The 27,923-nt window shown below is 45.6% G+C and overlaps 2 protein-coding genes across 2 annotated transcripts in view; one reads left to right on the plus strand and one right to left on the minus strand.

The window, feature by feature from the left end:
• Positions 1-25,601, minus strand: part of LOC126952529 (tubulin beta-2A chain) — a 759,189-nt gene extending 733,588 nt beyond the window's left edge. Inside the window, exon 1 of the mRNA XM_050787230.1 lies at positions 25,592-25,601. The gene's annotated coding sequence lies outside the window, so the exon portion shown is untranslated. The remainder of the gene's footprint in view (positions 1-25,591) is intronic.
• The window catches only part of PRPF4B (pre-mRNA processing factor 4B), a 908,191-nt gene that overhangs the window by 709,870 nt on the left and 170,398 nt on the right, over positions 1-27,923 (plus strand). The gene's annotated exons all lie outside the window — the stretch shown is intronic.

The following is a 27,923-nucleotide window of genomic DNA, read 5'->3' on the forward strand; positions in this document are numbered from 1 at the left end:
AGGGCTTTATCTGCACTGTTTAAATGACAGTTCTCTTCAACCACTACAGTAAGAAAGTGATCAAATTCTATCATGCAAATGAATATACTTAATTATGTAGAAGTATATTTTTGTTACATAACAGTAATTACTCTAATAACAAATCAATAAGCTAGTAGATTTCCAAACAGGTTTCAAGATTTCTAGGAGGCAGACCAAAGGTGATTATAGTTCTCTTTACTAACATATACATCATGATATTATAATAATGATAAAATTAACCCAATTTCTGCGATTCATTTATTACTCGATGGATATTTGAGTATTTTTACTGAAATATATTTTAGTATTTGTTATGCCAGGCACCGTTCCAAGCAGGGAGATCTAGCAGGATGTAAAGGGCAAGGCCCTGCTCTCGTGGAGATCACAGTCTCGTGCAGGAAGATGGCTAATAAGTAAATGAGACATGCTCAAGGTAATTACATATGTTTGCATTAAAAATCTTTTAATAGAGATTTAACATTATTTCATCTGGTCCTTTCAAAAACCCTGGAAGGTAGATTACGAAGAGATTACCAGTGTGTAGAAAAGTTGTAAGAACAGTACAAAAAGCTCCCTTTTCCCCTTCACCTAGACGTTCCAATTGTTAATATTGTTATCAACTGTGTAGTTAATTGTTCATAATTGTTAATAACACTACATTGCTTCATCACCTTCTCTCTATATATACATATATATCAAATATATATGTATGTCAGTGTATGTATATATGTGAGTGTGTGTGTGTATATATATAGAGTCAGGATATGTCACCTATCTCATACAAGGGGTTGTATATATATACGCTGACATATATTGGCTATATATACCCTGACATTGTGCCTGGGTGGCTTATAAACAACAGAAATGTGTTTCTCACAGTTCTGGAGGCTGGAAGTCCAAGATTAAGGTGTCAGCAGGTTCAGTGTCTGGTGAGGGCCTGCCCTCTTCTTCATAGACCGCACCTTCTCCCTGCGTCCTCACATAGAGGAAGGGGAAGCTCCTTCAGGCCACTTGTGTAAGGGCACTAATCCCATGCATGAGGGTGCCACTCACCTCCCAAAGGCCCCACCTCCTAATACCATCACCTTGGTGATTAGGTTTCAACAGATGACTTTCTGGGAGACAGAACCTTTAGACCATAGCAGTGCCCTCATCCCTAAATATCCCACTGTGTACCTCCTAAAAACAAGGACACTCTTTGTCACCCCAACACAAGACTGTCCAAGTCAGGAAATGAACACAGATACAGCACAGCCATCCAATCCACAGACCTGGTTCAAATTCCACCAAGGGTCCACCAGCCTTTCCTGTGCAGGCTGTGAGACAGCACGCCTTGCACTGAGCTTCTGGTCACCTCAGTCTGTTCCCATACGGAACAGCCCCCAGTCTTTTTCTGCCTCTGTGCCCTTGGCACAGGAGCACAGGTCCTTCATCCCATGGGCTGAGACCCCCCGGCACTCAAGGCTGTAATACCACCGAGGAGATGCTGTGTCCTTCTTCATGCATCAAACCATGAGGCGCACGGTGCCACCTGTCCTACCTGAGATGGTCTCACCTTAATTACGCAGTCAAGCTGTGTCTGCCGCCTCCCCCTTGCATTTGGTAGTGGTTTGTAGGAAGGTAGTCCAATGTTTTGCCAACATCCTGTTTCTCATCAAACCTCCACACACCAGGGACACCCACATGGATCAACAACTACTGTTACTGTTGCCTAAGAGTGATTATCTATTTCCATCATTCCCTCTGCATTTACTAGTTGGCATTCTACTACAAGGAAGAGCTTTTCCTTCTCCTCATTTGTTTATTTATTGAATTACTTTTTTTTAATGAGTATGGATTCATGGATTCCTATCTCATACAATGTATTGTAATCCAATTATTTATTTTGATGCTTAAATCATTCTAAAATCGGCCTGTGAGAGCCCCCTCGAGCCCCCAGTTAAAGGGCCTATTAGGTCAGGCTCATCCTGGGAATTCTCCCTTTTGATTGACTCCAAGTAAACTGATTAGGGATCTTAATTATACCTGCAAAATCCCTTTATCTTTCCCTTATAACTAATCTAATTACAGGAATGAAATACCTGCCTCTTTTTGATATATCCCCATTATTCTTATTATTCTTGGGTCCTTCTTTGCTATCTGGCACAAAAATATGTTCCCGAATTCTCTTGGACTTTCCCCACCCCTGTGCTGGAATCGACCGTTTCTCCAACCAAGGCCTGAGTGCTGGCTGTGTTTGTGCCTGCCACATTGTCATTGCTTCTAGGCCCTTCCAGCTGACAGAGATAGCAGGTATGTGCATGTATATATGTACACACACATATATACACATACATAAATATGCATCCATGCACATACATCTGTAACAATTCTCTAACTCTGGGTATATGTAAGATACAGATATGCAGCTCATGAATTTATACCTCTATGTCTAATTTCAGTTCGATACCTCAAGGTTCTTTCCAGTCTCCTCCATTCCTCAGCCTTACATGACAAAGAAGGTGAAGAGTCCTGGGGACGCGGGAGGAGCCTGTCTAGAGGGGTTGGTTAGGGGGGGCCTCCTTGAGGAGCTGAGCCTGGGTGAGGACACACAGTGGAGAGGATTCCAGGCAGAGGAGCAGCAAGCACAAAGCGTCAGGAGTCAGGGCAGGGTCAGGGTGGCCGTTGTGTGCTGAGCAGGCCGAGAGTCTGCTGGTGATGCCTAGTGAGGTGAGAAGGCATTGGAGGATTTCAAGGAAGGGTGTGACATGATGTGCTTTGTATTTTAAGCCATCACTCCAGCTGCAATGCCAAGCATCGATTGTGAGAGGACAGGGGTGAAGGAGAGCACAGTGCATGCTTGCCCTTGTAAGCCATGGACTCATTCACCCCACAGCCAGCTCCCGAAACTAGGGTGGCTAGGCACGTCAACAGTGCTTACCCACTCACTTATTTCTACTCTGGGCAGGGCCTGTTAGGTGATGTGAAGGATGTGGCTTCACAGGGACACGAAGTCCATCCTCCCTCTCCTAGCCTCTGGGTCAGTTCTTGCATGTTCCTGCATGATTAGTAATAAACAACTGTGGGCACCTCAGAGATGTTTGACAGGACCGGCACTCCAGTTTGGTCCTGGCATTTTATAGGCATAGAAACTGAGAAGTCATGTGACTGCCCGTGGTCGCAGTTACTGACCACATCCGCTTGGTACTGCTTTCCCGCATACGGTTCACTGTTTCACAGCTCCAGGCACACACAACTCAGCTAGCTCCCTCCTCCCTGGCACGCATCTCTATGGACACAAACAATGAGAATTGCATGCCTGACTGTGTGAAGAGAGGTCTGTCCCTTTGCACCCACACTTGGAAGTTTGTGCGCTGCATTAAAGCGCGCTGTTTAACCCATGCCTTTGTCTCCTATGAGAGGAGAACGTGTTTTGTAGGACGCAGCTCTGATTTCCCTGGGGCTCTTCCACTGGATCCCCTCAGTTTGATATTAATTTAGTCAAATAAAACAAGGTCACCTGCACCTTGTCCCCCACACAGTGCTTTCCCTCCATGGATGGATACCTTTGGCCTCTTTCCCCTGTGCAGAGCAGCTGCCGAGGTGCACTGGATACATGGACAATATCTGCCTATATTGCAGCAGATGCTGAGCATCAACACCCCAGTGACCACCAGGGCTACAGTTATCTTCTACTGCTGTCTAACAAATGACCACAAACTTAGCCACTTCCAGCAATCCAAACTTCCTAACTCACAGTTCCCATGGGCCAGGGATCCAAGCACACATCAGTGGGGTCTCCTGCAGGGTCTCACCAGGCTCAAATTCTCATGTTGCCCAGGGCTGCAATTCTCTCTGAGGCACAGACTCCCCTTCCAAGCTCCCTGGCTGTCAGTAGAATTCAGGTCCTTGTGGTTGGAGGATGCAGGATCTGAGCTCCTAGGGCAACCTGCAGTTCCCTGCCCAGTGGCCCTCTCCATAACATGCAAATCTTTGGGGCCAAGGGAGGTGGTTTCTGCTGCTTCAACTCTCTCCTCAGGAAGCCCCCAGGTAAAGGGTCTAGTTAGGGCAGGCTCACCTTGGGAAATCTCCCTTTTGCTTAACTCCAAGTTAACTGATTAGGTACCTTAATTATACCTGCAAAATCCCTTTATCTTTCCATTATAAGTAACCTAATCACAGGAGTGAAATACCATCAAGTCCTGTCCACACTCAAGGGGAGATTCTAGAGAACATGCTCCAGGAGAAGGACTTGTGGGGCCATCTTAGAGTTTGCCTAATTGAATTACTTATTCCTGCTACCTTACTTTCTAAATTTGAAAAAATCATGTTAAAATACACAGGACATAAAATTTACCACCTTAACCATTCAGAAGTGTACGGTTCAGTGGCATTGAGTCCATTCAAAGTGTTGTGCAGCCATCACCACCATTTATCTCCAGGACTTTTTCATCATCCCAAATGGAAACTCTGTACCCATTAAACACCAACTCCCCATTCTCCTTCCCTCAGCCCCTGGTGACCCCCTAGCCCCAGTTTTTTGTGTACTTGTTTTCTCCAACACATATGGTGGCAGGAGAATTCTCAGATAAAACTACAGATTCTTCTGCCTCACTTCTCACACTTGTGATTTTATCAACCTAGAGTTTCTTGAGCAACTCAAAATAAATATGCATCTGGGCTTGTTCTTCAAAAGACTTGTGTAGCCAATCCCTACTAGGCTGGGACTGTGAGCTCTAGCTGGCCCCTGTGCTGGGCAGAATAGAGAGGAAAAGTCAGATGTTGGAAACAGGTCGTGCTGCTTTGCCGAGATCAGCTCGGTCATGGAGACCCTAACCCAGCTAGAGGAATTAAAGACACACACACAGAAATATGGCATGTGAGGTAGGGAATCAGGGATCTCACAGCCTTCAGAGCTGAGAGCCTTGAACAGAGATTTACCCACATATTTATTGACAGCAAGCCAGTGACTGGCATTGTTTCTATAGATTATAGATTAACTAAAAGTATTCCTTATGGGAAACAAAGGGATGGGCCGAAATAAAGGGATGGGTTTGGCTAGTTATCTGCAGCAGGAGCATGTCCTTAAGGCACAGATCGCTCATGCTACTGTTTGTGGTTTAAGAATGACTTTAAGCGGTTTTCCACCTTGGGTCGGCCAGGTGTTCCTTGCCCTCATTATGGTAAACCCACAAACCCACAGCCTTCCAGTGTGGGCGTCATGGTCATCACGAGCATGTCACAGTGCTGCAGAGACTTTGTTTCTGGCCAGTTTTGGGGCCAGTTTATGTCCAGATTTTGGGGGCCTGTTCCCAACACTGCTTGATCTCATACTCTCTACAACCTCACACATAGCGTGCACTGAAAGCAAACTCACCAAGTCAGCAGTATGGTACATTTCCTTTAATTTAGTCAAGGAACTGAGTCCAGACTAAATGAGGAACCTCATGCCTCTCTGGTGTCTCAATTTCCCACCTAACTAACGGGATCCGCAAAGTCAACATTTTAAAAAAATCACATGCTCCTTGTATAGACAGAAGGAACATACCAGAAGAACCTGGACAGGTTTTAATACTTTGAGAATTAATGTCCCAACTGCACCAAAAAAAGATAATTCTGCAGTCTTTTTGGAAGCTTCTCTCCTCATAAATCTGTTGTTTTTTAATGGGGTGATGAACATTGATTCTAGGGTTTCTAATAGAAACAGTAGGTCATAGGTACAATTTTGCTCCTTTCACTCTGGGAGTCTTAGGCACAGCTGTGTCCAAAGGGAATTTGCTTCCCTTTATTTGGGTTTGCATGGATGTTGTATTTCTGTGCATTGCAGATTTCCACAGCTTTGTTAGCAAGGCATAATTATTTCCAGACAAGATGCTGGCTCAGATGACTGCCTCATCCTTAATGTGGCTTTTGAGTTTCGCAAGAGGCAAACCCAGAGCTTTCCTCCCTGTGCCTTCTGTGCATCCTGGTAACGTGGCAAAGAGAAATTACAACTAGGGAAGAAGTCGTCATTTTAGGCGATTATAAAGCATTCCCAGAATAAAATAATTTCTTCAAATTCCAAACCCACATGTGTAGAAACTATAATTTTTTTTCTTTTGTCTCTTTTTTATTTTATCTCTTTTTTTTTTTTTTTTTTTTTTTTTTGAGACAGAGCCTCACTCTATTGCCCAGGCTGGAGTGCAAGGGCGTGATCTCGGCTCACTGCAACCTCCACCTCCTGGGTTCAAGTGATTCTCCTGCCTCAGCTTCCCAAGTAGCTGGGATTACACGCGTGCGCTACCACGCCTGGCTAATTTTTTATATCTTTAGCAGAGACAGGGTATCACCACGTTGGCCAGGCTGATCTCAAATTCCTGACCTCATGATCCGCCCACCTCAGCCTTCCAAAGTGCTGGGATTACAGCTGTGAGCCACCGCGCCCGGCCAAAACTGTGTGGATGGCAACTTTCTTCCACAAACAGAATAAGGGGTGATTGTGCCAACGGCTTCTGCTCTTGAAATATACCTGGGTCTGGAGGCAAGCCTGCAATGACAGAACATTCAGCAGCCCATCTGTGTGTGAAAAGCCTGCAGGTAAGAGTGCCATACGGCAAAGAATGAGCAAACTGGAGAAACACTAACGCATTTCCATTCCCCAGCCCTCCGAAAACCCACAAAGAGAAGTTCAGCTGGGCAGCTAGAGCTTGCTGGGAACCAGGGAGTCCACTGAGTGACCATAATCACTGAAGAGCTTGTATTTGCATTGGCTTTCCTTAGAGATTTGGTTTTAAACAGCAAAACAAATACAAATTCAAGAGACTTCTTGCTTTAAAAAAAGCAGGGGGGGGGGGAAGGTGGTATTTATATTGCCGCGTCAATATTTTTAATGTACTTTAAGATGAAAGAAAAGTCCATTACAATAGGGAATAATAACCAGTCCCTACAGATCTGTTTGCAGCTCTTTTCACTTCCTCCAGAGTGAAAGAAATTCCAGTTTCATGATGTCACTGCCTTAGCCAGATCTTTCTGAGGATGCAGCTGTTCAGATGGATGCGGGTTCTGTGTGTGCAGTTTCCTCCTGTGTTTCCCAGAGGCGAATGAGGAGGACGGGCCATGGCAACATTCAACAAGCTGGCCTCACCCAGCACACACACACCTGCCATCTCTGCAGTTCTGACCTTGGCTGGCCTCCCTCCACTGTCCAGCTTTGAGCCTCATCTTCATCTTCGAGCAGTGGCTGGAAGTTACAGCTGCAGCAAATGTGCAGAATATGAAAAGAATTCAGAATAGAATTAGACCAGGAATGATGTTAAATCCAGCCGTGTGCTCCAGAGACCCGGCAAGGTTGCAGGCATCTCTAAGTGAACAGAAGCAGGTAACATATGACTGAATGTAGGGGCCAGGACTAGGAGCTGACCTGTTCGCAAGACAGTGACTTAGCAAGTACAAAATCAATAAAAATCATCCTGACCTTTCTACTTCTAACTCCCGTGTCCAAGCTAACATCCCTGCTCATGATGCAACCTCAGCTAGCTGGTAAGGAGGCCCCAAAAATTCACTCGGAAATTCAACTCCAAATTTATTCTGAATCTTTTTTTTAGTGGGAAAAGGACTTGTAATCCCGAAAAGAGACAGCATTAAGTGTAAAAATGATGAAGATGAATCAAATCTATTTCTGATATTTTGGGGTTAGGAGGTAATCTGTGGATATTTGGCCTTTTCCTTATTTGTTATGTTTAAGAGGATTTTGTGTGCTGGAGTGTCAGTCAAACTTGTAATTCTAACTTAAAATGTGGCGTTAAAAAGTTGATGTAGAGTATAATTTTATGTTGATATTTTAAGAGTATATGAAATGTATTATATGTCTAGATTTTGTTATATTTACAGGAATTATTAAGTACTTGGGAAGATTTTGTTGTTGTTGTTAATCAGACAATTAAGGAAGTCAAATGATTACATTTACAAAGTCTGTTCAAAAAGTTTAATGCAATTTGTGTTTGTTGATGGGACCAAAGTTAATCAAAGGCTCTCTTTAAAAAGTATTAAATATTACTATATTAATTTTTAAAAACAATATTTGCAGGTTGAACGGCATGTATAAATGACATGAAGAACACTGCCAATGTGTTAATTAGACAACATTTTAAATATTCACCAATTCTTATTATAAGAGTATTTCTTTCAAGGTACTTTACCAAATATCATTTTCTTTCATTGAAAGGATTGCTTCAGCCTTGACTGATGTGCACATGCTCATAACAGAGGCGAAGGGCAGTAGAGTGAAGGCCCAAGGCTGTCCCTGGTTAGCCTGTGGACTCGAGTCTCAGTTTTCTCATCTGTAAAATGGCATAATAATAAATATATCATGCAGCCAACTGCAAGGACGGGATGAAATGTTGTGGGTAAAGAAAGCCCCCGCCAACTACCTGGCCCAAGGCAGGCACCCCACAGACAGTGCTTGTGCTTGTCACCTCACTGTGAGACGTACAATAACAGTCATGTAGTACTCTTTTTCTCTGAGCCATTGTTTTCTTGGATTATATTGACAATTTATATCGTAAGGAAATCTCCCAGAGTGACCCTGTTAAGATGTCAGAAATATCATAGCACATGTCAGCTTGAAGCCCTCTAATGGCTTCGTCTTGGTCAGAAGAGGAGCCAAGGTCAGACTGTGGCCTCCAGGTCCCTCAGCAGATGGCTCAGCGCTTTCCTGGGACATACTAGGCCCTTCCATGGCAGGTCTTTGTGACAGCTGTTCCCTCTGCCTGGAAGCTCTTCCTCAAGAATTCTGCATGACTCACCTCTTCCACTTTCAGGCCTCTGTTTGAATGTCACCTGAGCCCCCTTTTTAAAACTGCACCCCACCCAACAGACTAATCCCAGGAATAAGTGCATCCCTTGTGTCAAAAGGGGTGGTCTGAAAGCTTAAGAAATGGTAAAAGGATTCTCCTCATGGTTTATACTTTGTTGCTAGGCTGCAATTTTTTTTTTTTTTTTTGAGACAGAGTTTCACTGCTATTGCCCAGGCTGGAGTGCAATAGCGCAATGTCGGCTCCCTGCAACCTCCGCCTCCAAGGTTCAAGCGATTCTCCTGCCTCAGCCTCCCAAGTAGCTGGGATTACAGGCACCTGCCACCACACCTGGCTAATTTTTTGTATTTTTAGTAGAGACGGAGTTTCACCATGTTCCCCAGGCTGGTCTCAAACTCTTGACCTCAGGTGATCCACCCACTTCGGCCTCCCAAAGTGCTGGGATCACAGGTGTGAGCCACCATGCGCAGCCTTTTTTTTTTTTTTTTTTTTTGGAGACAGAGTTTTGCTCTTGTTGCCCAGGCCAGAGTGCAATGGCGCGATCTTGGCTCACTGCAACCTCCGCCTCCCAAGTTCAAGGGATTCTCCTGCCTCAGCCTCCTGTGTAGCTGGGATTATAGGCGCCCACCACCACGCCCAGCTAATTTTTGTATTTTTAGTAGAGATGGGGTTTCACCATCCTGGCCAGCCACCGCGCCCGGCCTGCAATTTGTTTTTAAGTCTTCTTACAATGTTCAGAGACCAAAGATCTTTCTCTTGCAAATTGACAATCGTTTTGCTGCTGTGTTCCTAACAGCTAAAACAGTGCCTGGCACCCAGAAACAACCAAGGATTTGAATGAAGGAGTGGGCCAAGACTCAGGCAACGTAGGTTTTTATCCCAATTCTGAGACTTGCCTGCTTTGTGACCTTGTAGAAATCATGACCTTCTCGAGTCTTCATTTCCTCCTCTCCAAAATGGACCTAACAATCTGTCTCCCGTTGTCTCGATGGGACTGTAGGCGGGATTAATGGAGATGTAAGTGCACATGTACTATAAGGCCCTGCAGAAACATGACAGATTATTGTCATTAGTTGGGGACATTTGCAAAGATTGCCTACATGCATACTGTTTTAAATGTTTTTGAATTGGGAATTGTCTACCCTGTGGCCTTTGTATGAAATGAGATTGCTACATCAAGTATGACAAACATGTCCAGCACCATCGAGTGTTTAGCCCTGTGGCACCACATGAGGAAGGGGGAAGGATGGCCCATTGCAAATTTTCTCAAGACTGGTGAAAATTGGGGTCAACTGGAAGATTCTGGAGATCTATCAATGAGGCCACATTAGCATCATTGGAATTTGCCTCATCATCCTATAAATGCCTGGGCGGCATCCTCTTGGAAGGATTGTACTGAAGGAAAGAGACTTGATAAAGTACATTACTTCTGATAATACAACAATCCCATGAGTAAGTGCACTCCCTGTGTCCAAGGGGTGGTAAAAAGACTTCCAAAGGAGTCTCCTCATGGTTTATATTGGGTACCTCAGTCTGCAATTTTTTTTAACTCCTCTCATGAAGTTCAGAGACCAAGAATCTTTCTCATGAAGTTCAGAGACCAAGAATCCATCTCCAATTAGCAGATTGACACTGCTAATCACAAGCAAGCCCAGGCTTGTGTTCAGAGACAAAGTCAGTGTGACCGGTGACTGTTACAGCAATACAAAATAATGGTACCGGGCGCGGTGGCTCCCGCCTGTAATCCCAGCACTCTGGGAGGCTGAGGCGGGCGAATCACAAGGTCAGGAGATCGAGAGCATCCTGCCTAACACGGTGAAATCCCGTCTCTACTAAAAATACAAAAATTAGCCGGGCGTGGTGGCGGGCGTCTGTAGTCCCAGCTACTTGGGAGGCTGAGGCAGGAGAATGGCGTGAACCTGGGAGACGGAGCTTGCAGTGAGCTGAGATTGTACCACTGCATTCCAGCCTGGGTGACAGAGCGAGACTCCATCTCAAAATAATAATAATAATAATCATCATCATCATCATCATCATCATCATCATGGCAGCAGTCCCACTAGCCGAGGCCAGCATTGAATAGGGCAAGTTACTCAAACAGGTCACCCTAGCGACCACTCCAAATGCCTGTGCTTAAACTAACTTAGGGAGCCCGGTTTTGCAGGATGTGCAACCACGTTGTGCCCCCTAGGGTTCACCAGACTTCAGTACCTAATCATGTACCTTACCATGGCCCAGGTTCCCAGGGAAATAAAACATGTAAGTTGCCCATACAGGAAACGGAAGTCATCCTCATTGCTCTGCAGATTTAAAAATTACAAACTTCATTAGCAGGAGCTAAGAACAAGAGACGAGTGCCATCTTGTGGAGAGACCCACAGACACACATGGAGTTGCACCCCAAATTCTCTCCCAGAGCAAGCATTCCCCAAACTCACCCCCCTTAAAGACCTCCTGAGTCAAATGCACTTGAGCACAGAGTTCACAGTGCTCTTTCAACTTTTTCAAAAGAGCAACAGTTTAACAGCTAATCACCCTAAGCTCCCTCACAGCAGCCTGAGGCCTACGGAAGCTCTCCAGGGAGGCTGCACCATGCTGTCCTCCCATCACTGGGCAGCCCATCTCCTCAAGTTGTTGGCCTCCCAGTTGGTAGAAGAGAGAGGGTAATGGTCCTTTTGCTCATGCAGCCTCTCCCCTACTTCAATGCCCACCATTTGGTTTCATGCGAGAACCTTCATTACATATTACACACCACACAGGCGCTGGGGATACCAAAATAACAATGACAGGCTGGCACGGAGTCAGGTAAACAGACATGTAAGTGACAAGTGCTGTGACTGTGCAGAGCAACAGGGCAGAGAGCTGAAGAAGGAGGGAGAGAAGTCCTGGGGCTCTGTCTACAGAGCAGCCTTCACTGAGGGTGCACGACTGCCCCCCGTGTTCCCTGGGGCCCCAGCAGACTCCTCTGAGTGCTAGCTGGAGCAGGAGCTGTGGCCACGTTGACCAAGACCATCCTCGAGGGGAACCTCTGCCCTCCTTGGCGAGGCTGGCCTGGGTGTGGACACTGCTTTTCCTCTTAGTTCTTCTGAGGCGAGGTTTTCCAGTAGAAATGTTTACTAGGCAACTAAAGGAAAAAACAAAAGCAAACAATGAAATACAGGGGTATGTAAAGGCTAGCTTGCAAGCAAAGGTGCCACACCCCGACATGACAGACACTAAACTCCAGCACAGGCCGGCCTGGCCACGGTGGCTTCTTAGCATGTGAATCTCTTTGCCATCTTCACCTCACATGTGTCCAGGGGCACGAGGCCAAGCTGCCAACAAGCCCAGTGAAGGTAGACTGGTCTCACGAGACACACAGCCTACTGAGACCTGCAGTACATTCCAGAAGCTGCTTCCTTCATAAATCCTGCTCTCGACGGGCTCATGGCATCCACACCCCGGCTTCCACTGCGGTCTACCCATCCTGGCCATGAAAGTGGAAGATCTTACAGTTGTTGTTGGTTTTGTTGTCATTGTTTTTAAGGTCAGTGGACATTTGAGTTGTGTCTGAATTTGGCAAAGATTTATTTTGATTATGCTGGTATAAAATCTGTTTTCTAATCTATTTTATTTCTCAATCTCATCTCAAGGGGAGATATTGTGAAATATATATTTGTTCTTCATCCCCTGTTGCCTGGCATACAACTCCTAAAATCCTTGGAATCTCCAAATGTCTTTCTATAATTGACTTTTATGATGTCTTTTCATATGCTAATAATTGACTGATGGCTGGGCTCCCAGACAGTTTAAGGATGGGACTGTTCTCCAGAAAGACCAAGGCAGGATCAGCACTTCCAGCTCCAACCCTCAACGTCCAAGGAGTGGAGGGAGCTGGAGGTTAAGCTGATTACCAATGGCCAATGGTTTTGTCAATCATGCCTACATAATGAAGCATCCATAAACGGTCCAAAGGAACAGAATTTGGAGAGCTTCCAGGCAGCTCATCAGGTGGAGGTTCCTGGAGGGTAGCAAACCCCTTCCCCCATACCTTGCCCTACACATCTCTTCTTCTGTATCCTTTGTAATGTCCTTTGAGTAAACTGGTAAAGGCATTTCTCTGAGTTCTGTGGGCCACTCTAGCAAATTAATCAAACCCAGAGAGGGGATTGTGGGAACCCCAACTTGAAGCTAACAGGTCAGAAGTTCTGGACGCCCAGAATTGCGACTAGTGATTGGGGATAAGGAGGGCGGCCTTGGAGACTGAGCCCTGTGAGATCCCACACTATCTCCAGGTGGACAGCATCCTAGTTGAATTAGAGAACACCCAGCTGGTGTCTGTCCCCTGAAGAACTGCTTGCTTGTTTGCAGCTGGGGAGAAATCTCCCGCATTTGTTCACAGAAGTCTTCATCTGCGTTGATCGTTGTGTTGTTGAGTGAGAAAATAGGAGAAAGCACTTTGAGCTTGTGTGTTTTTTCCACACTAACACCGTGAAAAATGAAAATGAAATCCTGTGCCTCTCAACCAACTGAACCAATCCCCTCTTGGCCAGGGGTATCCCAGGGAAATGAAAACTGAGTTCCCCACCATGACAGTTGGGAGGTCGGACACGCCCCTGCTAACCGCCCTTAGGCTTTCTTCCCTAAGGTTAAACAGAAACCAGCCCTTCTGAAAGACCACCCAGATATCAACGAACCGCCTACCTCTGCACCTCTTTTGAAGTCTGGACGAAACAGCCCATCAGTGTTCCTTCCAGAGAAGAGACCGCCAACCACAGAGTGGTTCCGGCTGGTCTACAGAGGATGCACAGAGAGGGATTTTGTGTCCCCTCTTCGTCTTTTGATGTCATAGGGCGAATACTCCACCCATCATGTTGACGCTGCCATTTTTTTGAATGTGGAGAGGCATAGTGCCCTGTTGCGCATGCGCAGGTTACCTCGCTCATAAATATTTATGAACTTCCTGTAGCTTATTGAATATGTATATTTCGCCACGATGCTCAGCATAACTTCCTTATTCTTCCCACCCTTGAAGTGTCTGTTTCTGGATTCTGGCCGGAGGCTATGCTTTCTGCCTGTCAGAATGGCCACCTGGCAGGCTGCGACCCTTTATAAGAAACGAAGCTCTCCTTTCCGAATTTATGAACCTTGTTATTCTTCCACTGACACTCCTCTTCATCTGGACTTCATTGGGACCCATAAATTTAGTCTGGGGCAACTGGAAATACAAGGAAGCAATGCTGAATTCTAGAAGTTATGCTTGAGATTGTATTCACTTAGTGAAAATATATGTCAGAATCTGGAAGTAAAGTGGTACTCTCAGTACAGTGAGTAGTCCACAAGCCATCTAAACAAGGGGTCACGGTTCTGGTTTTGGAACAAGGCATGAGTCTGAATCCCAGCTCTGCTTTTCTAGCTGTGCCTGACTAGTGCAAGCCACTTTGCCATGTGAGCATCTTAGTCCACCCACACCATATAACAGAGCACCGTAGACTGGGTGGCTTCTAAACAACAGCCATTTATTTCCCCCAGTTCTGGAGGCTACAAGTCCAAGATCAAGGTGCCGGTGGATCTGGTGTCCGGTGAGGGCTACTCACACATTCTTGCTATGTCTTCACGTGGTGAAAGAGGCACACTAGCTTAGGGGAGAGAATTCACCCTTCCCATACCCTTTGGCCTCTCCTTCTTCCAGTATGTGAGGACAGCAACAAAGTGCCACCCTGGAAGCCGAGAGCAGCCCTCACCAGGCATCGAATCTGCTGGTGCCATGATCTTGGGCTTCCCAGCTTCCAGAACTGGGAGAAGTAAATTTCTATTATTTGTAAATTACCCAGTCTCAGATACTTTGTTATAGCAGCACAGATGGGCTAAGACACCAGGCTAGAGAACAAGGTTTCTCAAAAGTGTGGTTTCTGTCCCACATCAGTAAAAGCCACCCGGGCTCCTTGTGGAAGATATAGAGTTCCAGGCCCCATCCAAGAATTTTGAAGCCAAATAGCCAGAGTTAGGCCCCAAATCTGCATTTTGAAGACGTGCTCACTGATGCACATGTGCACCAAATTTGGGGTCTGTTTCAGAGGGAAGGCAATAAGTTTGCAGCCTGTGAGTTCTAAGTCCTGCAGCACATCACTCTGGACCCTGTGACCCCAGGGAAACACAAGTAAATCACTCATCACTTCTTCCACTCACTGACAATAAAAATAGTTCTTGTGGGCTGGGCACAGTGGCTCAGGCTTGTAATCCCAGCACTTTGGGAGGCTAAGGTGGGCGGATCACTTGAGGTCAGGAGTTCCAAACCAGCCTGGCCAACGTGGCAAAACCCTGTCTCTACTAAAAATACAAAAATTAGCCAGGCATGGTGGCATGTGCCTGCAATCCCAGCTACTCAGGAGGCTGAGACAGGAGAATCACTTGATCCCAGAAGGCGGAGGTTGCAGTGAGCCGAGATCGCACCACTGCACTCCAGCCTGGGCGACAGGGCAAGGCTCTCTTACAAAAAAAATAAATAGTTCTTGTGAAAAACAGTTGGAAAAAAAAATCTTTTAAAACACTTTGTACCTGCACATAAGCTGTGCTCACTACTGATGCCAACCCCAAAAGACAGAAACATCCAGAACCCAGAGTTGATGTGGAAGGCAGGGGAGAGGGAGTAGACAAGGCTCCAACCCTCTCCCTACGGCAGCCACGACAGCCAGGCCCTTAGCTGTCAGATGCACCAGGGTGACCTGGAAGACTTGGTTTGAACAAAGGGCTTCTTTTGTTTTTAACCTACTTTCTGTGATAAATGACCATCTTTAGTTTCCTAAAATAAATCTACATTAGCGCCGAGTTGACAAAAATGCCCTGGTTGGGCAACATTGTGGAGCAGCAGATTTTGCTGTTAAGGCCGTACCTGCCTCCGCACCTGTTCTCAGTGCAGCTCTGCTCGCTAAATACCTGTCTCAGGACATTTTCTGCTCTATAAGTTACTCTATTATGTCTAAATTTAACTTCCTGTATTGTCCGTTTCAAGGGAATTTGTATTTGAAGCCTAATCTTTTGCTGCGGAATACAATTGCAAGAGGAAATATTTTCTCCCATGTCAGGATTCCATGCAGGGCTCCCAAAGACAACACTATTAGCCCATTTTCTAGGACAGAAACCATTTCCACCCAGAAAGTTCTTTGTGGTAGAAGGTTAAGCAATGTTTTAGTGATTCAAAAATCAAATCTAGGCAGGACTATTCCTCTGTGGCATTGTCACGTGTGGTCACTTCTGTAGACTATATCCCTAAAATCACTCCCACCCTTTCCCCCCTTTGCCTTTCTTTGCTCTAGAAGCTGAAAATCCAAAATCCTCCATTTCTCAGAGTCTTGCAGCCAGGGGCTGGTGGGGATGGGGGAGAATACGACAGTTCTGTCTAGTAAGATGCAGGTGGAAATCCCTAGAGTGGCTGTCCCTCCCCGAAAAAGAAGGGAAATACCCTTCTATAGGAAAGCACTTTCTTTTTCCACTGTATACTCTCCATTTCTTTCGCCTGGAATGCAATTGTGACTATTGGCAGAACAGCAGCTATCTTGTGACTGTGAGAGAAAAAATATTGAAAGGAAATCCAATCAGCTCAGGATGAGAAGAGGAAAACACACAGTGAGACTCAGTCCCTGAGGCCTCTTGGAGCAGCTGCAAAAGTTCTGGCCTGTCTTCCTAGAGACTCCTTTTGTGAGACAAATGAACCTTGTCTGTTTTAGGCCAGTCTTGGGGAGGGCTTCTGTGACCTAACACACTTTCCTAGCCAATAAGCAAGACTTGACATTTTCTACTGTGGTTTGTCTCATTTTTTCTCTAGGCAGTAAAATGATAGATCTTCAAGGGGTTGAGGCACAGACATCCCCTTCCATCCACTTCTGTGTAGACCAGCTGTGCCATGAGGTCTATAGCCCTGATGGAGGTGTAAACATCCGTGTGGCTCTGACACTCTTAAACTAGAATGCTTCTTGGATTTGCCGTAAAACAGCTAAAAGAATGACAGGTGAAGTCGTAAGTACATGCTACGTGCTGAGCATTATTCTAAGTGCTGTACAATCAGTATTAACTCATTTAATCTTCTCAACACCCCCTAAGATGTATTATTTATTAATCCCAGTTTACATATAGATATTTAAAGCTCAGAGAGTTTAAGCAACTTGTCTAAAATCACACAACTGGTGGAACCAAGCACAGGCCCAAGCTGGCAGCCTGGTCTCCTAATCCTGGTGTGTCTGGAGTTGGCTCCTTCTGGTGGGTCTCCTCAGTCTGGCTGACTTCAAGAATTAAGCCAGGGACTTTCTCAGTGAGTGTTATAGCTCTTACAGGTGGTGCACACCCAAATAGTCAGCAGCAGCAAGATTTATTGCTAAGAGTGAAAGAACAAAGATTCCACAGCACGAAAGGGGACCCCAGCGGGTTACCACCACTGGCTCTGGTGACCAGCTTTTATTTCCTTATTTGGCATCGCCCACGTCCTGCTGATTGGTCCATTTTACAGAGAGCTGAGTGGTCCATTTTACAGAGTGCTGATTGGTCCATTTTTACAGAATTCTGATTGGTGCATTTTCAATCCTCCGGCTAGATACAGAGCGCTGATTGGTGCATTTACAATCCCCTAGCTAGACAGAAAAGTTCTCCAAGTCCCCACCTGACCCAGAAGCCCAGCTGGTTTCACTTCTCACTGGTACTTTCTGTCAACCAGAGTCAAATAATTTTTTCCAACCAACCAGGCAACTCACAAAATCAGTGAGTTCCTGGGGTATAATTTTCAGGCATCAGGCTTCCAGAGGTCAGAATTCTGGCCAGCCGTGATATTCTCCCTCCAGTGAAGAGCCCTCCGGACCTGCTCCATAGCCAGGGCAGGACCTGCCTCCCAGCAGAGCAGAGGTGACCTTGTCAGGAGCACGAGAAATGATCTTCAGACTGGGGGGCCCACCGTCCCCCAGGTTTCCTGCCTGTCTTTCCTGCAGGTCTCAAAATCTATCTTGAACAAACGCTTACATCATTTATTTTTAAATAAAAAAGAACCACTCTTGGGAGAAGGTAGTGCTTGGTTTTTTCTTCTTGGCAGAGTTCATTCCAGAGCCTGTATGAAGGCCTAGATTCTGTGTGTTTGGTTTTGTTATCTCTGTGCCCTACTAGAGTTTTATTTAAGGTTGCAAAGCCACAGTGCCTATGAATTAGACTTCCATACATTTTCTTTTCATACTTCATCTGAAAAGGAAATAATATCAATTGCATGCTTACTACGTGATGAAACTGACTAAGCAGATCTTACAATTGCACACTATATCTAGAGCTGTTACGTCTTCTGTTAAGATTCCCACCCCACCTGGGGAATAAAAGCAATTTTTACAAAGTTAACGTGAAAAAGATAAAAATTCATTTTTGCTTCATTCTGAAATCTCCAGCTGGCAATGGAGAGAAGATCAAATTGTTTTAGTCAGCTGTGGCTCCCTCCTCCTTTTTGAAGAGCACTAAATATGCGTGCTTAGTTAGGTCCATTGTTTTGTAAAATCACATCTATTTGCTCTGCTATTGTCGCCGTGAAGCGTGAATATAGCATGCTGCCTGCTGGGCTGGAAATACACACGTCGAGCCAATCCCGTACTTCATTTATGATCTATTATTCTCCATTATTCCTGCAGAGCTTCTGATTGCATTTCTATTAATCGTTCTAATTTGCTCTTCATTATGTTATTTGCCATTCAGCGTTGGGCCTCTACTCGGTTGGCTTCCAGTGTTTAGTAACTTATGTTGAGCTGCAGCTTTCTTTAGACTGGTGCTGCCTGAGAACGCAGACACCCAGTATCTTTGCTGCCTCCGAAAGGGGCCCGCAGAGGCCTCATGTGCCCATCTCATGTGTATGGCCAACAGGTTAGGGCCCTTTACTTACAATCTAGTATGCATCCCTCGTCCGCAGCTATTTACTAAATATCCACTGGCTGCCAGGCCTGTGCCAGGTGCTGGGATAATGAGCCTGCAGGAGCTGAAGCCTGCGGTGGGAAGTGGGCCAGGAGCCCAGGGCACATCCCCGAGTAGACCCTACAGGACCCTGTGCCAGTTAGGACGCGTTGAACTGCAAGTGATGGAAACTCGCCTTCAATGGAGCAAAGGTCAGGGGAAGCCGACCATTTCCTGAAACAAAAGTCAGGAGATAAGGCTCTCCAGGGCTCATGCCTGTGAAAGTCAGGACTCAGGATCATTTTCACCTTTCTGCTCCTTCGCCCTGCTCGCCCACCCCGCCTTCCCCCACCCTGCATTCCACCTTCTCCCTGTGCTTACAAGGTAGCTGAAGGAGTTTTAAGTGACACGTCCAGACACAACGGTTTCACAGAAACAAGATAGGGGTTGACATTTCTTTGTATCTCTTGTTAAAAGTGAAGAAATCTTTCCTAGGAACACCCCAGCAGCCTATCCCTTGGGTCTTGTTGGACAAAATCACATCATAGGCTCATGTTTAAACCAACCACTGGCAAGTTATATGAGCTGGCCACAATTGGCTGGGGCCCATCGGGAGCTTGAAGAGTGGATGAGGCAGTCTCCCCTAAACCTGAGGCTGCACAGGGGAGATGAAATAGCTAAACAAAATCAAGGCTGTATTAGGAAGCAGAAAAGGAGAGTGTCATGGTCTAAATGTTTGTGTCCCTCCAAAACGTATGTGTTGAAACCTAACCCCCAATGCAATAGTATTCAGAGGTGGGACTTCAGGAGATGATTAGGTCATAACAGCTTCGCCCTTATGAATGGGAGTTAGTGCCCTTCTTAAGGAGAGCCGAGGGAGTGTTTGCGCCTTTGATCATGTGAAGACAGAGCAAGTAGTAGCTCTCACCAGACACCAGATCTGCTGGCACCTTGACCTTGGGTTTCCCAACTTCCAGAACTGTAAGCAATAAATTTCTGTTGTTTACAAATTACCCAGTCTTAGGTAATTTTGTTCTAGCAGCACAAATGGAGTGAGACAGAGAGGTGATGGATGTTGGGTAAGTTACCAAAAACATCTCATTACTTTCTCTCCACCTACAGTAATGGTTCTTCTAAATTTAAAAAAAAAAAAAAAAATGTTGTTTTTTTTTTTTTTTTTTTTTTTTTGAGACAGAGTCTCACTCTGTTTCTGTCACCCAGGCTGGAGTGCAGTGGTGTGATCTTGGCTCACTGCAACCTTCACCTCCCGGGTTCAGGTGATTCTGCTGCCTCAGCCTCCCAAGTAGCTGGGACTACAGGCACCCGATACCATGCCTGGCTAATTTTTGTATTTTTAGTAGAGATGGGGTTTCACCATATTGACCAGGCTGGTCTCGATCTCCTGACCTCGTGATCCGCCCGCCTCGGCCTCCCAAAGTGCTGGCATTACAGGCGTGAGCACTTGCGCCCGACCAAAAAGAAAGATTCTTAAATGGGTGTGGACTTTACTATTTTTATAATAATGTTCTTTTGTGGGTAGTTCTTTTATAACTATAAAACAAAAACTGATTTAAAAATTAAGGACAAAGTTACAAAACCAATGAAAATTAAGTTGTCAAAATTACAGTTATGGACAAGTGGCATTGTTTTGCTGAAATCAATAGCCACTCCCAACATAAATAAGTTGCTATAGCAGCTGCTGTATCAGTGTGTGTCTCACGATCATTCAGCATCCTTTCCACTGTCCCTTCATTCATGCTTCTGTGCAGTTTTCTTGAAACTGCAGTGCCACTTAGTTTTCCTGGGCATGAACTCAGCCTACACCTGTCCCCTTCTCTTTGGCCAGTGAAAATGACTGTAGTTATTCATGTTCACAGAGTACATTTCAGTTATTGTTATTATTATTGTTGTTGTTTTGAGACAAAGTCACACTCTATCACCCAGGCTGGAGTCAGTGGCACAATCATAGCTCACTGCAGCCACAAGCTCCAAGGCTCAAGTGATCCTCCTGCCTCAGCCTCCAAAGTAGGTGGGACTACAGGTACACATTGCCATGCCCAGTTAATTTTTAAAAAAATATTTTTGTAGAGATGAGGTCTCACTCTGTTGCCTAGGCTGATCTCAAACTCCTGGGCTCAACTGATCCTCTTACCTCAGCCTCCCAAATCGTTGGGATTACAGGTATGAGCCACTGTGCCTGGCCCATAGCAGCATTTATAATAGCAAAAACAACTAGACATCACCCAAATGTTAATTGACTAAATAAATTGTGGTGTATTTAATATAATGGAATACTATACAATGATGAGAATTAATTAACCACAGCTATACTCCAAAATACGGCTTCATTTTAGAAGCATAATGTTTGACAAAAAGTGAATCACAAAGAGCAATGTACAATATACCCCTTTTTCTAGAACTCAAAGCAGATACATTGCCACCCTCGGGCCTTGGCATTGGTCATTTCCTGTACGCGGAGCATTCGTCTCCCACACTTCTGCATAGCTTATTCCTTTACCTCCCTCAGATCTTTGCTAAAATGACACCACTGACCCTTCTGTGTAAAATAATAATCCTAGTGTATGCAATCCCTCTCACTTCCCTCTACTTTCTCTATTTTCCACAACACACCATAGCGCCATCAGCTTCTAACAGCATCTGCTATATTTATCTTGTGGATGGTTTACTGACGGTCTCCCCAGGTAGAAACACACGTTCTACGAGAGCAAGGCTCTTTGTTTTGTTCAGGTATATCTTAAGTGGCTAGAACCCCACTTACACAAAACAGGCACTCAATACATACATATATATATACACACGCACACATATATATACACACATACACACACACACACACACAAACACACACACACACACACACATATATACACACACACACACACACACACACACACACATATATATATATATATATATATATTTTTTTTTTTTTTTTTTTTTTTACAGTCTCGCTCTGTCACCCAGGCTGGAGTGGAGTGCACTGGTGCGATCTTGGCTTACTGCAACCTCCACCTCTGGGGTTCAAGTGATTCTCCTGCCTCAGCCTTCTGAGCAGCTGGGATTACAGGCGCCCACCAACACACCCAGTTAATTTTTGTATTTTTAATAGAGACAGGGTTTCAACATCTTGGCCAGGCTGGTCTCGAACTCCTGACCTCAAGTGATCTGCCTGCCTCGGCCTCCTAAAGTGCTGGGATTACAGGCATGAGCCACCGCGCCTGGCCTCAACACATATTTTTACTGTCTTCCTGCCTGCCGCTTCTACCTCACTGCCTCAGCTTAGTGTCTTATTAAGACTACACATGGTTGTTATACCACACGTATTCAGGAGCAGTTGACAAAATGTAACTTTTGCCTGGTGGCCTCCAGAAATTTACCCATCCATTTATTCATTCACCTGAACCACACTTGTGTGAATGAAGCAGACAAATAGGTGATGAGGCCATAAAGAAGTTCCTCGTGGCATGGGATCTGGCCAGTCCCTTACACATGAGAAGCTGTCACTGAGGGCCCTTCTGAATGAGGTCATCATAGATGATGTCTACACAACCACACATAACTTTCATCACTACATACAAAAAAGCCATTATGTTACATCGCTAAGGCTGCCTCCTGCTGAAAGTGACCACTTGAGCATCAGTAAGAATACAAATAGCAATGGAACAGAACACATTCCTATGTTTAAATCCATTTCTTCATACCGATACTCAAAACCGAGAGCAACATTGACGACAACAAATTGAGACAGGATTGTTCCCTTGACCTTGACACCCTTTGTAGGCAGGAACTAGAGTGGCTCATTTCACTCAGCCCGCTGCTGGCCACTCCTCGCGAGAGGGAGTGTGTGAGCAGGTGAGCTGAGCGCTGGGACTGGAAGGAACAAATGCTGGAAACAGCTGGTCGCTCCTCTCTCATGGGAGCAGACTCTGCGCGGGTCCTGCGGCAGCAGCCGAGCCCTTGCCCTCTCGGCACCCAGGTTCTTGTCTGGTGTCCAGGAAGAATTAGGTCACAGGAACAGATTGAAGCATAGTGTTCGTGGAGGATTTTATTGGTCAATAGATGTGGCTCTTAGCAGAATGGGGAATTGGAAACGGGGTGGTTTCCCTGAAGCTGCACCGTCTGAAGTTAGCCACGTCTATCTGTAGTCTCTGACGCTCAGCCGCTTGTATCCCCGACCTTCAGCAGCTTGCATCCCTGACTGCTTGCATCAGCCACTTGTGTTGCTCTGCCAGCCGAAGTCTTTTTATGGGCACAGGATAGAGGCACGGCAGGCCAAAAAGGCAACATTTGGGTGGAAAATGGGGTCAGCTGTTTTCACTTAGGGCTGCAGTTCCAGGCCCAAGGGTGGGGGTTTAGCCAGGAGCCCAGCCATTCTGTATCAAAATCACTGATTTTAAAAATCAGTGGGTATGTGCTTTGGTCAAAGAATAGGCCGAGGCGGATATCCCACTTGTTTTAAAAATTGGTCAGTAAGGGAAAAGAATCCAGCATGTATCTGACTTTATATAAATCGTACCTTATATCATCACATAGTTGATGAGGGAAAGCTTCTCTTTATAGAAGTATTCCAGCAAACAAAATAAAGGAAAAAATGATTTAAAAATTAGAAAATCACCATTTTGCCACCTCTGATGAAATAACCTATGGTAATCATGGGCAACAACCAAGCATAAGGGTCCTGCAGCTGAGGTACACACAGCATCTGTGAAGCATTCTTGACAAAGACATGGAACCCGAGATCTAACTACCAGAAATACAGAGGACAGAGACACACGTTCAAAGATCCCACACAAATGCAATTAGCAAATTTCAGGTTCTACAGGACAAACATTGTATTTCTTTAACAGACACATTTTTCAGATCCCTGGGGTCCAGGTCCAGCCCATGCTGCAGTCCGAGGGGAGTGAGTGGATGAACAGAAAGAACACCTGGGGGGCTGTAGGCAGGTGAATATGGTTTTATTCAGTGACCGCTTTCATTAACAACTTTTTCACACTAGCTCTTTCATGAGCAGCTTCTCTCACATTGTCAGCTCTTATCTCAGCTGTTTGCTCCGGCTCTTCAGCTCCTGCTGCCCCCACATCTGCAGCTGCACGGACAGCTCTGCCTTGCCTTCAGGGTCAGCAGCTTCACTTTCTCTGGGCACCAGCGCGAGCCGAGCTGTGGCTCCGCTGTGTCCATCTGCAGGACGGACAGCTCCGGTTCTCTCTCTGGGAACCAGGGTGCCCGCCATGTTAAGTCATGTTGAGGCAGGCTGAGCCCCAAGAGCCAAGAGCCTCTGTACAGCGTCACCAGGACAGTCACACCTTTTACAGACAATAGTGGCTCAGAGTCAAGTACGAACTTACACAAACGGGTTATATAACAAGTGGGGGTATGTGCTAGCATGCGAAACTCACTGAGTCATGCAGGCCTGGATATCTGCCTCGGCCTATTCTTTGACCAAAGCACATCCATGTACCTCACAACATTCCAAACAGGTGGCAAGAAAGAGAAACAGTAGAGATTAGAAGAGACTTCAGAACACAAGAATCATCGCAGTGATTTTACCTGCTCTGGTGAAGTCCTGATTGTGCCAATTGAAACAAACTGTTAAAAAACTTTATCAGATAATCAGCAAAACTGGAAAATTCAATAACTATCTGATAACATTATGTAATTATTGTTCATTATTTTGATATTAAGGTTATTTTGTAAAGAGCTTTACTATTTTAGAGAGGCATACTGAAATATTTATGGACAAAATGATGCCATGTCTGGGATTTGCTTCAAAACGACCCAGGTGGGGGACAGTACAGATGAAAAATGATTGGGTATGAGGTGACAATTGTTAAACTGGATGATGAATACAGGAGGATTATGCTACACTATTTCCCTTCTCAATATTTATAAAAATTTAATGAATTTTCCATAATGAAGTTTATCTCCTAAGAATTTTTATCTGTAGGCTAGTTAGTGGATATGTTCCACTCAGTGCAAATCTACACCAGCGGTTTGGGTGAGACTAGCCAGCCTGTCTCGGTTCTGCTTCCAATTCTGGGTCAAAGATTCACTGGCAAACATCCACAAAATAAGCAAAAGTCAATGCAACACTTTGTTAAGCATGAAAGACGCATGAGAAATCATTTTTACCATGAATATCTCACCATCAGTTTGCAGGCAAGAGACGACAGGAATATGTACATGTCAGTGGTGACATCATCCATACACCATCAGCTAGGGATTTTACACAATACCAAGTGGGGCCACCTCTGTCACTCAGGGTGACACACAACCCTCTTACCATATCCAAGTTTCAAGAAGCTCTGCTGATCAAATGGGCCATCTCCCTGCTCACGATCCCTCTCTCTATCTAGTTAATTCTAATAGCAGGCTTGTATTAGGTTAAATTATATTGCAAATTGACCAGAAAATTCTGACTTCCATTGAAACGTTGAAATAAGCATTCCCATCGTTTGCACCAAGAGTTACTCCATTGCCCTCTGTGTCTCCTTCAGGGATCAGCACAAATGAAATAGACATGGACACCTCCCAGGAAGGACTTGAGGACAGCGGGAGGCCCTCTCTCCAGTCATGGTTCTGACAGCACCAGGCAGGCTGGGAAGGGCACCTCTGCTGAACAACGGTGTGCTCAAGTCTGCATGATTTCATTCTTTTGAGTCCCACATCCACTTCACCTTGTTTTAAAGGATGATGGTGTAAATAAGAGCTACAGTAGCAGCCACAGAGGGAAAGCAGGGTGGAAATGCATTGTGGACAGTTCTCTAAAGTAAAAATAAATAAGAACTCTATGTCCTTGAATACATCCTCTCTTCTCTCATGTGCCCTGCACTTCCATAGGCTGGCAATTTGTGCTTGGAAAGACATTCAGCCCAGCCATGGAGTGTCTGACCCCTCTGGTGCCATTTTCGGAGGAAGCCAGTGGACAGGGGGCCACTCCCGCATGAGGGCTTGGATCTCTGATGGAACCTGACTCTGAGGATTTGATAGTTGTTTCCTCTCATCCTTATTTGTTCCCTTTCTTAGAACATCCCTTGCAAAGGTTCAGGGCATTTGCAACTGCTGTGAAGTGAGCATTTGAAAGACGAGATGCCTCACATTGCCAGAAATGGTCCCTGGTCTCCCACCAAATACACTGACCCTGGCGATGGTCACCCTCATGTTGACCTGAACCTAGGAGTGGAGGGAAAAGTGGAGGAAAAACTTGTCCCTTGTCATAGTAAGACACGTCTATGGAGAGAGGGGGCTTCAGCCCTGCCCTCGGGAACATGATTGTGCTCATGCCTCCATTCTCCAAGCTGTGGCATGAGCTCACTCATCCTCAGCAAATGCTGCAGCCCCTCCTGCCCTCACGCCCTGCAGATGGGACTCAGCTCAGGGCAGGGCTGCAGGAGGCAATAGGGAGTTTCCCTTGTGGTATCATCTCAGCCAGGGGTGAAACCCAAGGAAATCTTAAGGATTTCCAGAGCTGCCATTAATTATAACATGCTTATTCCTTAGATTCCTGAGTTCAGTTATCCTTGATCCGTTTAACAGACTTTAACTGAATACTTGCTGAGGACCAAGCAGTGCGCTAGGTGTTATTTGCTCACAATCCATTTAACAGACTTTAACTGAGTAGCTGCTGAGGACCACGCACTGTGCTAGGTGCTATTCGCTCACAATCCGTTTAACAGACTTTAACTGAGTAGCTGCTGAGGACCAAGCACTGCGCTAGGTGTTATTTGCTCACAGCTGATTTCTTTCTAAAGCTGACCTAAAGGATGTCTTGGCACTGTGGGAAGCTCTCTATTTCTTTCACTTCTGTTTTTTCCACTGTTTCTTAATATAGGAGGTCACATACGGCACAGGTGGCTGTCGGTATAGGTCTGCTTTCAAAAATCAGCTCCCTGCTCAGCTGGCTAGGATTGAAGGGTTTTGCCCAGTTAGAATGTTCCTTTACTTCCATCTTCAGTCAGGAGAACACAGCCCTCCCTCCATCCTTGGCAATTCGCCTGCAGCAGAATTACAACCCCCTCCCCAGCCACCACCACTTCCTCCAGGAAGCAGCTGATGGCTCTGGGGCCATTGTATCTTCTAGACAGGGAACTGCTACCAGCCTGCAAAATCAACCCGAGAATACAAAAAGCCAGTTCAGAGATGCTGCTATTGAAACTCAGTTTCTGTTCCTGTCGTTTCCTAACTTTTCTGAGCAGGTACTATCAGGCCTTAGTTTTCTCCTGCATGCCATACCAATGCCTACAACATTTCTTGCTTGCATCATTCATTTGACCCCTAGCACAATATGGTTCAATTTTGTTCTGGATCTGTTCTGATTCCCAGACTAGATTTTCAAGGAGTGAGGCTGGTGGCAGGTCTGGTGCAGAGTGGAAGGGGCGGTGAGAATTTCACTTCCGCAGGCATAGTTTCACTTGGCACAGAGAACTCTTTTCAGCCAAACCCTTAAGGATCATCTTGTTTTGATAAACCTTATTTTTGTTTTAGAAACAAAAACATAGCTCGTGGGGCGAAGCCAAGAGTAAGACTCTGAAAACAAAATTGTCCTGTTTAATACACTTCCTCAAAGTCCCTGACAGTGAAAGACTAAAAGACCCCAGACAAAGGTTGGGTGCGGTGGCTCACACCTGTAATCCCAGCACTTTGGGAGGCTGAGGCAGGCGGATCACGAGGTCAGGAGATGGAGACCATCCTGGCTAACACGGTGAAACCCCATCTCTACTGAAAATACAAAAAATTAGCCGGGCATGGTGGTGTGTGCCTGTAGTCCCAGCTACTCAGGAGGCTGAGGCAGGAGAATCACTTGAACCCGGGAGGCAGAGGTTGCAGTGAGCCAAGATCAAGCCATTACATTCCAGCCTGGGCAACAGAGCGAGACTCTATCTCAACAACAACAACAACAACAACAAAAACCCAGACCAAACAAACAAACAAAATGACAGGCAAGGTTCCACTTGGGAAAGAGGCACTGGGAAGTTCCTGCCGGCAAGGAGAGCAGAGGGCGTTTAACAACCGTGGCTTTGATTGCTTTAGGAGGTTTTCGGGTGCAGTAATGTAGCCACCTCCATCCCTCCCACGCATGCCCCAATTTCTCACACCTTGAGGTGGGAGGTATCCCTTCTGAAGGAGACACAAATTCAGGAAAATAATGCAGTGAGACAATCAGTAATCTGGGACAAGGATTCCGAAACAAGAAGCTAGAGGCGACTGGGAGGAACCTTAACAC

This window comes from Macaca thibetana, chromosome 4 (genome assembly GCF_024542745.1).
Source record: "Macaca thibetana thibetana isolate TM-01 chromosome 4, ASM2454274v1, whole genome shotgun sequence".
Classification (NCBI taxonomy): Eukaryota; Metazoa; Chordata; class Mammalia; order Primates; family Cercopithecidae; genus Macaca; species Macaca thibetana.